Source organism: Grus americana, chromosome 4 (genome assembly GCF_028858705.1).
Source record: "Grus americana isolate bGruAme1 chromosome 4, bGruAme1.mat, whole genome shotgun sequence".
NCBI classification, from domain to species: Eukaryota; Metazoa; Chordata; class Aves; order Gruiformes; family Gruidae; genus Grus; species Grus americana.
In genome coordinates this window covers 35,737,501-35,750,398 of record NC_072855.1, presented here as the reverse complement: position 1 = coordinate 35,750,398, position 12,898 = coordinate 35,737,501, and the positions used below count along the sequence as shown (strand labels likewise).

The 12,898-nt window shown below is 43.4% G+C and overlaps 1 long non-coding RNA gene across 3 annotated transcripts in view; it reads right to left on the bottom strand.

The window, feature by feature from the left end:
• Window positions 1–653: 653 nt before the first annotated feature.
• LOC129206403 (uncharacterized) overlaps window positions 654–12,898 on the bottom strand; it is a 44,772-nt gene continuing 32,527 nt past the window's right edge. For 2 of the 3 annotated variants that reach the window (XR_008577120.1, XR_008577122.1), the window contains one exon: window positions 654–2,532. This is a non-coding gene — a long non-coding RNA (uncharacterized LOC129206403). The remainder of the gene's footprint in view (window positions 2,533–12,898) is intronic. The other variant, XR_008577121.1, reaches the window with a different exon arrangement.

Below are 12,898 nucleotides of genomic sequence, written 5' to 3'. Positions count from 1 at the left end.
CTTTTTGGATCTGCTTATTTTCCGTCTGTTTCTGTGCACCTCTCTCCTTGTTAGGCTCAGATCCCAGCCTCAATTGAGGTCTCTCATCAAAGAGAGTATGCAGCCCTTTTCAGAAAGAGAAAACACGATCAGTTTGCTCCTACCTCTCTTTGCAATCACGTGATGTCTCTCCTTATCAAACATACCAGAGCCTAGGTAAGCGAGAAACATTCATTGCTGTAATACCTGTCAGTACAGTTTCAGGCTGGTTTTCTTATTAAAAGGCAACCACAGGTACGGCAGCACTGTTTAACTGTGGCAGATCAGATGCTATCCTGACTTATAACCGCTGCAGCCCAAGTGAAATGCAGGAGCTGGTAACTTTGCGCGTTCCCTCTGAAGGGCAAGATGCCCAGATATAATGCATTTAAGGATGCATCTTTAGGGAGTCTCTCTAGCCCACCTGGCAACTCAGCCTATATATATTTGCCTTGCTGCCTGGGAAAGAATAAGCAGGCCAGGGCATAATGCAGCCCAGCCATGGCAGGCGCTCGGGCCTATACTGCCTTAGTCTTGCAAATCCCTCCAATGGTAATAACAGTTGTGTGACTGAAACACAAACTTTGATTTCATATTTTAATCGCAAATGCAAAACTGTCGGCAGCTGGCACCCACATCCCGCGGGAGTGTGGCTTCAAAGTGCAGCAGCATGCTGAAGTGTCTTCTGTTCACCATGAAGCAGGGTGTAAAACAGCTTTTAAAAAGATGAAGCATCTCCAGGTGGTGAAGGGCACGGAGCTACGGTGAATGTCTGCGGTGGGCATAACTGCAGGCCGGCAGGGTTAAAAGGGAGGCTGTCCAAATTCATCCAAGACCTGCAAATCTTGAAACACGTAAACCCTACATGCGTCAGATAAAGAAGGCAGAAAGAAAGGTGCCCCCTAATGAGTTTTTTTTGCGCTTGGGTGAGCGAAAGGGCTGCTTCAGGAGGCTAATAACTGAAAACCTTCCAGGCTTTTGTCCGGAGAAATGGCAGGCACTTTCCATCCCTTTGAAAAAAAGAAGGCCTTTCGGAGTCTTCACGAGAGATGTGGATTTTAAGGGCGACCTTAGGTCATACAGAACTAATCAAGCGAAAACAATAAGAAAATTAGACTGACAGTCAGCAAGTATCTGAGGACTTTATCAAAAAGAATTAGGAATGGACAAATTCACTGGGAGCAAAGGATCAGATCTGCAAGGTGGCATTGTGTGGTGGGATTAAATTATTTATTCATTGTTAATTTATTTATTTATGTATGTGCAAATGACCTAGCTGCTGCAGGTGCTGAGGAGTTTCTGAAAAGGCCCAGTTTTAGAGCCAAGGCTAGAATATTGGTCCATTTAACTCATTCTTTTCCTTAAGGCGATCAAACAGTGACTTTTATCTAGGAGATAGAGGAGGAAAACCATATGTGTACTGGGAATGATGCGGGGTCTGAGCAGCACTAAGTACCCAAGTATTCCAGTCTCATTCAAGAATGCTGTGCAGTTTAATGTCCAGCAAATTAGCAAATGAATGCTTATGTCAATATGTGAAAAATCCCTAGTTGGTTTAAACAGATAAAAAGCCTCTTGGGAAATGGCAGAAAATGCAGGCTTTCTCTCCCTGTCTTTTTTAAAGAAAGAAAGAGAAACGGTACTTACTAAGTTTTCCCCCAACTTACACAAAGTTGCAGAAAACAACAACAGTTTACATGGATGCTGGATCTTACATATACATGAAATATTCCCAATGCTGCTACTGCAAAAATACAAGAAGTTTTTGCCAGGCACTCTTTGAATCACATACTTGCTATTCTGAAGAAAACAGTTAAAATCTGGGACAGCTACAGAGCCTGTTAGATGCCATCCTGCTACCCCTCTCTTAAAGATACAGGAGGTCAAAAGCCCTGGAGAGGGTCCGTCTTTACATTTTGCCCTGATTTATAAAATCAATCTTGATGATGAAATCCACAAACACCTCTTGCTTTTCCTTCTCCAAATTTAACCATTAATAGGAAAGGGTAAAAATTGTCATGTTTCCCTTGACCCAGCAGAGCAAAGCCACAGTGGGGTCTCTGTGTACGACATGACCCTGGGGAAAAAAGGAACACAAGATCTCAGCATGGGGGTTGGAGGCAAGAAGTCACATATATCGAAAATGACAGTGTCACGTCAGTTAACACCATGTGATAAGGGAGTCTTGCTGGGTTTTACGTCCTTCTGCAGAGATACGCTTGAAGGTTGGCTGGTAAGGAAGATTTGTCATTAAATCCAGAAAGGGGTTGGATATATTTGGGCAGGACAGATCATAATGAATTATCTTTCTTCAGGACAAGCATCAGTAGCTATGCTGGGGATAGTAAAACTCGCCCACAAGATGAATGGAAACCTACATATCTTGAAACCAGGTTTATGCAGAATGCCATCTTACCTACTTCTGCTTCGCCCATGATATTTGCCTCCTCTTGGCCATTCTTAGGCCCTCTTCTCAAAACCAGTGTTCTTTATGTCATTTTGGAGTAAGGACTACTGAAGAGAAACATAGAAGGCATTTTAAAGAACAAATGTCTTTAATAATCCACATTTAAAACATTACCTCAAATTAAAAGTTCAAAGAGAGAATTTCCCAGGCCATGCAGAAAAACACAGTTCATGCAGAAAGTCTGCCTCCTCCCTGGCGCCAAAAAGTTCTCCTTTCTCCCTTAATGTGCGAGGATGAATTTGGTCAATATGAATGCCAGCATGTCACTAATATGCTACCACTTACCTTCTGCAGCCCACTGAGAGCTGTGGCAGACACTAACCAGGGAGCCTCCTGAGCTATGGTCTTACTCCATGGGCTGTCAGGGTGCCTTTTAAGAATGGCAGGAGCCAAAAGCAGAGTTATACAGCACTGAGAGCTCAGTCGTCTCAGGAACGAGCAGCACAGGCCAGACTTCTTGCTCATCATTTCAAATGGGTGGAGTCCCAGCTCGTAAAAGAAATGCTTGTTATCAGTATGCAAGGGCATGATCTATGCTATGTACTACTGAGTTTCAAGATTATTCAATTCACCTTCTGTGTTGTCTCTGACTTCAGCTATATTGAAAGTGTTTCTTAGTTTTATCTCATGGGCAAATTTCACCACCACCTGCCTGCTTTTGGGGTCAAAGTTGTTACATAAAATATTAAAGCTAAAGCTTTGAGGAATTTCCATGAGCAGTATGATACTGTCAATATGATGTTCTCTCACCTATCTCCTCACCTATTCATTTGCCGATTTCTCTCCCACTCTTTCCAGCTTCAGAGTTCACTTTCCAAATTGTAGGGAACAAAATGCTTTTTTTTTTTTGCTGATAATTAAGCTGTTTTGCTTAATGTCTCACAGATGTTTTACACAGACAAATCAAACTGGCTGTGAGTCTTTCTTCTGTTGGAGAAACAGGCTGGCTAATGACAGAAGTGAAAAGAGATGCCTCAAGGCAGGATGGAAATACAGGATTGCTTTCCGCAGGCAGGGATCAGTGCAGGAGCAGGAGGAGGAGAAGAGTAAAACCTAGCTTAAACTGTCCTAGCACTCATCAGTACATTTTGCCAAAGGATGCCCAGGAGACCTTCCCCTTTGCTCTGTGCATGTGCAATTGCCCTCGGAACACACAGCAGCCATTCATTAATGTTTTCTGGCATCTGGTAGCCCAGACTGCTTCATGAAGCAGTGGTACAGTAGATTACAAAGACACCAGATTGGTAGGTCTAAGAAATGAAATATTGGCAAACTAGAAGAGGGAGACCCTGCTACATCTGGAGCTCTGCACAGTTACATGGGCAAAGAGCTGAATTCACACAAACCAACTCCAACAGAAGATTCTTCCAGGAACTTCAAGAATCTGAAGCTTAGCCTTGAATGGGATCCCATCAACTAATGCCCATATTGTCATTACCTACCAAGCCCTATTGGATGTGGTTGCAAACTACGGGATATAAAATTACCAGGGGTTTCCGTAGCCTTTCACGTGGACTACAAGATTGAGCCGAAAGTAGAGATCTCGTATTGCTTACTGTTACTAAATTCTGGCTTCTCTATCATTTTGGGTTTGTTTCAGTGTCCTGTTGTTAAAATAACTCTTTCACTTCAGAGACTGTGTGGACAAGTACATAGGATGCTAAAGCTTATAGTTAGAAAGGCTGTGCTCTAGTCCCGTCTTTGCAGTGGCACTTAAGGCAGGCACAGCTTCTGCCTCTATTTTCATAGAATCACAGAACCATAGAATGGTTACGGTTGGAAGGGACCTCAAAGATCATCTAGTTCCAACCCCCCTGCCATGGGCAGGGACACCCTCCACTAGACCACGTTGCCCAAAGCCTCATCCAACCTGGTCTTAAACACTTCCAGGGAGGGGACATCCACAACCTCTCTGGGCAACCTGTTCCAGTGCCTCACCACTCTAACAGTAAAGAATTTCTTTCTAACATCTAATCTAAATCGACCCTCCTTCAGCTTAAAGCCATTACCCCTTGTCCTGTCACTACACTCCCTCATAAACAGTCCCTCACCAGCTTTCCTGTAGGCCCCTTCAGGTACTGGTAAGCTGCAATTAGATCTCCCCGGAGTCTTCTCTTCTCCAAGCTGAACAATCCCAACTCTCTCAGCCTGTCCTCATAGGAGAGGTGCTCCAGCCCTCTGATCAGCTTCGTGGCCCTCCTCTGGACTCTCTCCAACAGCTCCATGTCTCTCCTGTACTGGGGCCCCCAGAGCTGGACGCAGTACTCCAGGTGGGGTCTCACAAGAGCAGAGTAGAGGGGCAGGATCACCTCCCTCGACCTGCTGGTCACACCTCTTCTGATGCAGCCCAGGACAGGGTTGGCTTTCTGGGCTGCAAGCGCACACTGCCGGCTCATGTTGAGCTTCTCATCAATCAACACCCCCAAGTCCTTCTCCTCGGGGCTGCTCTCAATCCATTCCTCGCCCAGCCTGTAGTCGTGCTTGGGATTGTGCAGGACGACCCACGTGCAGGACCTTGCACTTGGTCTTGTTGAACTTCATGCGGTTCACACGGGCCCACCTCTCCAGCCTGTCAAGGTCTCTCTGGATGACATCCCTTCCCTCCAGCGTGTCGACCCCACCACACAGCTTGGTGTCGTTGGCAAACTTGCTGAGGGTGCGCTCAATCCCATTGTCCATGTCGCCGACAAAGATGTTGAACAGTGCTGGTCCCAGTACCGACCCCTGAGGAACACCACTCGTCACCGTTCTCCACTTGGACATTGAGCCATTGACCACAACTGTTTGAGTGCAACCATCCAGCCAATTCCTTATCCACCGAGTGGTCCATCCATCGAATCCATGTCTTTCCAATTTAGAGACAAGAATGTCATGCGGGACAGTGTCAAATGCCTTGCACAAGTCCAGGTAGATGACGTCAGTTGCCCTTCATGTATGTAAATCAGAGACCAGAGCATCTATTGCTCTTGTATTTATGAGGTATCACAGCTTATTATTAAGTAATTCCCTTATTTGTTTTCTTAATTCTAACACTGCTGTTGGTTTAAGATTTGTATCCACAAAGCCATTCTGCCTAGAGCTTCTCAACATTCCCCAGTTCAGGCAGCCAAGCTGTTGAAATCCCTTGCATTTTTACAGCACAGAAGGTAAAGGATGGTACCAGAGATTTTCTCAGCTGGATTTCACAGTAGCCTTCAAGGAAGAGGCAGTGAAAGTCATACATGGGGATATTTGTTTGTAAGCTTGAAGTAAAGTTAATTAAACATCCACAGATATTAGAAACCTTTCAGAAAAGGAAAAATAGAAAAGGAACTTCAGCAGCCAGGAAGTGGCATGAGAAAATCAGACTCTTCTCTGAGCTGGAGGGAGGCAGTTCAAGTAGGCTGCAGGGCAGTCCTGTCGCCAAGTTCAAGGTGCAGCAGCTATAGCCTAGACAGACCTCTGGGATGTTTGAGTTTTACAAATAATAGACTTCACTATGCAAACAGGTGTAAAGTCACTGTGAAATTAGCGGGCTATTTCTCTATTCAGCTAAGTGCAGGGATGTTTACACCTCCTGAAAGGAGAAAAAAAAAACCAAAAAACAAAACAGCCATAGACTAAGTGATAAGTGAGACAAAACAGAAAGTTATGCCACTTTAAGCATCAAATAAAAATTTTGTCTGACAAAAAACTTTTCCAAACAGATCCACAGATTTTACTGAAGCACAAGGATTTTTTTCTTAATAAGAAGCAGACAAAATCCATTTAAATGGATGATAACTATCGTTATAACAGTTTTCAGCAGAAAGGCTAAAGGTAAACAGGGACAAAAAGCAGAAGATCATAAAATGAGATGTGCAAAAGCAGGACATTGTTAAGAAAGATGTTATTAAAAAATTCCCATCAAAGCTGAACAGATAGTTTGCACTAATAAATACATCACTAAATGACCCAAAGAATCCTCCTTGGAGCAGAGGAAGTTTGGCTTGGCTGATCAGACACTCAGCAAGACAAACACTAAGGCAGCAAGTGCAATGCAAATCTGCCCTTTCGGGTCTGGTCCATGAAGATGGTTGCTACCCCACAAGTGTTTTCAAGTACACTTTGCATTTTCCCTACCACTCAAAATGTGCAAGCACTACTCACTGAAACACTGAGTTAGTCCCCAGCTTCAAAAGTCGGAGGGTCTGAGACACTAGAGCATTCAGAAGTAGCAACATAGCCCTTCCCTGAAACACCTGCTCTGCTTAAGTCATAAGAAGTACAACATTTCTGGATTTTTTTCAAATATTACAACATTAAACAACCTTAAATACGTTTATCAGGAGGAAGGATGAAGTTTTAATATATTTACTGGGTGGCTGTTCACATATATACAGTATATATTCTTCTGAACAGTGTCTGAGATAATAGATAAAATACATACAGCAGGGAGAAGTTCAGACACCCAGCAGCTCGGCCCTATTTAGGTGTCTTCAGGAAATTAAACTAGGAATTAGAAAGCTGTTTGGCTGGCACACATGCATATTGCAGCCTTCCTCTCAAAGAATTTCCCAGTGGTCCTACAGAATTTGGTTTGATTCACTTTAAGGGTAAGACATGGAGTCACAGAAGCAGGAATTATTTTGCTGGATATCACCAGAACAGAGGCCTCTTAAAAAGTCTAAAGAAGTAATATTATTCTATAGAGACTCTGCCCCTTCCAGAGACAATATACATATTGTTTCTTATACTTCTATATGGGATAAGTATATGAAAATACAATTTATATACAATCAAACACATTACCGATTAGAACATTTCATGTTGATTAGGAGCTGCCAAGGAAAAAAAAAAACCAACAAAATTTCTAGACTAATTTTTTAAAATCTCACAATAGGCTACTAAGTGAAGGTAAACAGCTTCACAAAGTCTTGCCAACTGCTGAGATGCTGTTGTTGCCAACATCCAAGAGTTAATTTAAAGTCAAGCGTAAATACACAGCAAGGTGTTTTGCCCGATTCAGAAAGATGGACTAACTGCTTCAAGACTTTTGCCTAGAACCATTGCCATTTTTGACTCTTTTTTCATGAGATATCCCATCTAGAAAATGCAGAAAAAAGTACTAATATAGCGGGTATGACACTACATATCCCTGGGATGGAGAACATTTCCTTATCCTTCTTTACAGAAACACAGGAAGTCATAGGGGTAATTTGAAACCACGTTAGAAAACCAGCATGAAATTATGAAATGAAAATGAAAAAAATATTTTATAGACCTCAACTGCTCTTGGTCTACTGGCAATTCATGTGAAAGTGTCTGAAAACTAGAAACAGAAACTAACTAGTTTATTAGTGTATTCATGGCACATTAAATCAAAGGTTGCTGGTGAAAATTAATTTCTATTTTTAAAGAACTGTCCAGTTATAATAACCTGATTGTTACCAGCCACAGAGAAATTGGAGCAATTCCTAAATACCTAATTCTCAACTGTATGAGCTGGTGAAACTGTCCAAAGGTAGCGATGGCATTATGTGTGAGATGTACACTATGTACTCTTGGCCCTGAGTGATTCTAGCTGTAACGCATCGACTGCTGAGGCAACTGACTTTAGTACAGTCAGGCACCCAAGTGCAACTGTCTGTGCCTTGGGTACCAGGGCACCAACGGCAATGAGAGCAATAGTAAGGTGGTTGGAACACCAGCAAGAGGGAGGTTGCAGGCTTATCTTCCCATGGACTGTCACTGCTAAGATTCCTTGGTCTGCAATTTCTTCAGCCCTCCAGGCTGATGCAGATTTATATGAGAGTAAGATGAAGCAAATTATGAATAGAAGGATTATGAAAAAGGCCCATACCAACATCCCATTTACAATATGACTGCTTCAAACCTTTGGGGAGACTCAAATCAAAACTGGTTTTACCTGGACCAAAACTAGATCAGAACGCCCTGAGATGTGCACCGGTCAGGTCCAACTGGGACATAGCACTTCACATGCCTCTACATTTCACTGGCAGTAAAAAGGGTAAGGATTGAAGACACACTGGAAAATGGGAAGATCTATTGTGTTTCTATTTTTGTAACAAACTTGCTTGGCATGCGCTGCTGACCACTGCTTGTGCATCCACGTGCTGTTGGCTGACAGCTCAGGAATGCAAGCAGGCCAGGGCAGCTCAAGCAGGACGTCAGCTCCAGTGGCTGTGCCAGACAGCTCTAGCAGAGGCTGTGCTATAATAATTGTGCTATAGGCTGGAATGAGATTGCTTTTGCGCACTTATTTCCAGCTTAGCTTGGCTCATGTCACTTGGGCATGTCACATACCTGAGGATGGAGGCCGGACCCTTCTGTTTGCCCCTTAATGTCCCATTAAGATTGGACTTAAACCAGTTTGGGTTTAAAACATCTTACAGCAGCCTTAAGTCTGTCTTAAAGTTTCATCAGCTGGAAGAGCTCTCCCTCCTCCTTTTCCACCCCCCAGTCTCACCAGGCAACTCTCCAAAACAAGGGTCACCAGAGTTCCCCCAGCCACTGCCAGCTGCCTCCCCCTCTCTCTCTGCTCCGCAGCGTACAGCGAATAGACGCACCAAGCACAAGCAGTTTGCCCACCAAAGATTTCTCTGCAGAGAGGGGATATCCAGATGCAAACTAGGGTGGCTTTCCAGATGTTTACCAATTCAAGATCTACCCTACTACATGGACAGAACAGCGAAGGTGGGGAAGAAGTTTCAGTAGCAGAAAACTTAAGGTTAAATGTAAGTGCACTGAATGGGCAGTGAAATGGACTCTTGTTTAAGGTTATCCTCAGGCATGAGCTGGTTGAAATATGAACACTGGTAATGTCAACGCCAGGAAATTTGGCAGGGGAAAGCATTGCTGCCCCAAGTGCCGGACTTCTACCAGAGCTCCCATCCTTTGAGCTGCCTGAACCGCACAGAGTTTCATCTGCTGCTTAAAGCACCCACAGCCATCTCACAGAAATCATGTCCCACTGTATCTGACAGCATCTCCAACTTTTTCCTGCACTTCTCCAATAATCCAACTAACCAAAAAGAAGGGAAAAAAAACCCAAACCAACCAGCAAACCAACAAAAAATCTCAACTAAGCCCCCACCCCAAAACACCTCGGATGTTTTTTCTGATTTCACAAAGAAGAACATATCAGCAGGTGTAAAACAATCTCCTTCCTCCTCTCACTCCTCAGCCCCCGCGGTTTGGGGCAGGGGTGACCGGCGGGCCCGGGGTTTGCGTGGGGCCGGGCTCCGTGCAGCTGGAGCGGGGACGCTGCGCCCTCTGCAGCCCCCGCGGCAACAGCGACGTCGGGGTGCGGCGCCGCTCCGGCACCGGCGACAGAGCAAACCCTTCTGCAGGCAGCTGCGGCTGCCACCGCTTACCCTGTTGCTGCTGTGCCGTGGCTCAGAGAGGGGCGATAAGGAAGCGATAGTTTCGTCCGAAACGTTTCTGCTTCTCTCCCGCAAAAATGACTGAGTGGGAGGTTGCTATGTCAGCCCATCCACAAAAACCAGCCTTTTGGGTTTTGTTCCACCACAGGTAACTACTATAAGGTGACTGCATAACATGTCCTTCCGCTGTCAAAAAAAATTCAAAAGAAATGTCACAAAACCAAATTTTGATCTAAAACTCATCACAAACTTTTGGAGGAATAAGAAAGAAGCCAAGCCACGGATTTGAAATCTATTTGCTCAAGAAACCTCTGCTGAAAGACATCCTCCGGTTTTCTGTCAGGCCCTGTATTTCCACCTCGTTTTACAGCTGCTGTGACTGAGGTCAAGTGATATGTCACTCTGTCAGATCACACAGGGAGTCAGTGGCTCTTCCCGGATTAGAACGATTCCACATGGCCCTCTGAAAAGATTTGTAACAAATGTCAGCGCTGACCGTTCACTGTTTAAAGCATATGTTTAAAGCTCTTAGACATCTCAGTCAAAAGGTATTGTAAATAAAGGGACAAAGCTAGTAAACGCTTCACTGTGGAGTTTTAATAATGGCAAACCAGAATCTAGCAGGGATAAAAACCCCCTAAAACAGGTCACCTTCAGCAGGGAATATGTGCTCTGTTTTGGAGCATTCCAACGCCAAGAAAGGATTTTGGTTTTTTTTCCTCCAGTAGTAATCAAAATGGCCAAGATGCTACTGGCTCAGCACAGGCTGGTAAGGTCACAGTGCCAGAGGGCAAGAAATAACTTGAATATAACTTTCTCTTTCTTGCTTGTTAGCATTCCTGGCCATTACTTTCAGTATCTTTTTTTTTTTTTTTAATAAAAAAGGAAGCATGCTTGAAATGGTCATTCTGTTATGTACACCAGAGACTAAAATGCCTAACGCTGTGGTCTTGCCATAATCCTTTACTAATGTCATCAAAATACAAGAAATTTCCTTGCAGAAATCTTACACGTGTAGAGATTAAAAATTACTTTTAAGTGAAATCACAAGCTAATACACAACAGCATTCCTTTATAATATCATTTTAGCAAGAAATAAATATTCCAGCTATTTAGAAAAAGACCATCACAAGGCCCATAGATGACTCAGGTCCCACAAGAAACTTGTTTGAGGTTTAGAAGGAGTATAGAAGGAGTGTGACTAATGTGCTGGTGCTGTGAGCAGAACCTAAAAAGAAGCGAAGATAAAGCTGGAAAGACTAAAGTGAACTCCTCTATCAAAATCTCAAGACAGGTCAAACTAAGATAACATCAACAGATGTGCATAACACGAAATCTTCATCACACTGTGGTGAAATCTTGCCATACTGTCATTCCCCTTGTGCTTTCTAACAATCCCTTGGTCTCCCTGAGCTTCTCTCAGAAATATCAATCACAGTGTGCCTCTTGTCCCACTCTTCATGCCTGAAATGGTCTATGAAAAACATGGTTGTGAAGTAACCTGAGAACCTATTATTTACTTTAATACAGGGAAAGATGAGGGCAAAAGAAAAAATACCTTCAGACTGAACTTTTTTTATAAGTATTTACTGAAAAAGCCAAACGCTGCCAAAGCTTGCAGAGATTTGCACCTTATACACTCAAGGAAATGTTTATTCCTTAGAAATGTCTTTGTTTTAAGGTGAGCAATATACCTAAAAAGGCAGTGGGCATTTTAACACTTAGGGTTTTGGCTATCCTACCCAGTAATAGGCCAATGGACTGCAATACGCATGGTCCTCTCATAAGGGACCTTCTCTTTTTTTGGGCAGAGGGTCATTGAATCAGATGAGCAAGAGGAGGCAATGAAGGGTCTGTCTGTATAAATGCACTGGATTTGGTGATGGATCCTGGCTGTACGATGGGCTGCCCTTCACTGCAGCTGGCTCCCTTCCAATTTTACCAATAAAATTTGCAGAAGTTACTACATTGCACAGCTTTAGCCTCAGCTTCATGCTCATCCCATTGAAGTGGTGACAACTCTGGAATCATAAAGAAGCCAATGTCAGCTTGTAAAGTGCTGCCAGAGGTGAAGGGAGAGGCAAGGAGCAGCCCAGGAAAGAAGCCCTAAAACTGCAATTGGATTTCTTGTGGATCCTTGTGTTCTGGATTTTTTCTCCTTTTGGTCTGCAAAGTCTTTTTCCCATAATCCAGCATTGCATATCTTTTTCTGTCTAGGCTTTGCACTGATCCATGAAGTATGTGATATGGTGATGGAGTTTTATTTTAGTTCCTTTGTAAACTGCGAAGAGCAAGTTTAGATGGTAAAGTGTTTAAATTACAAGCCTTCTCACACATTCCAATTAAGCAAGCAGGACTTGCTGTAGAAAAGAAACCCACAGCTGTGCCATTGCTGTTTCCTGATGCTATCCCATCAACAGGCTCCTTTGAGGCAAAAATACTCCCATAGTGCCTTCAGATTTTGCCATCTTTTCTTACTTTGCATAATACCTTTCTTCATAAATGGTCCATAATAACATCAAAACTGGCAGAATTAGGCCCAAGATACTAATACCATGGCTATAAACATCCCATCAAAGAGCATACAACTTCCAAGTACCGGACCAGTGATGAACATGACCAATGCACCTGTGGTTTGTTATAAGCAACTGAAAATGTTGCCAAATGTCTTTTTCTCTTCACACTGTCAGTTTATAAATCAGAGGGTAAATTTGCTATATGCCTTGAAAATGCCAAAAGGCCACTAAATAAATATTGTATTAGCTGATAATGCCTGGGTTTGGGCTGGATTTGGGATACTTCCTGCTACTTGAAACCTCTCAGTGGCCCAGGACCTTGTCTGCATTAGCTGAAGACTTTCGTAGAGCTGTTTGGTTGCACAAGTCATTACTGGGTAAGACATTTAATACAGCTGATGTGCTTCATACAAAGGGAGTACTGCATGGAAGTCACAAAGGTAACTGATTACAAAAGGCATCTGATAGCACTTACAGATCAATTCTCCTTTATGCACAGACTTGCAAGTCACCACTACCTATGGAAACAAACT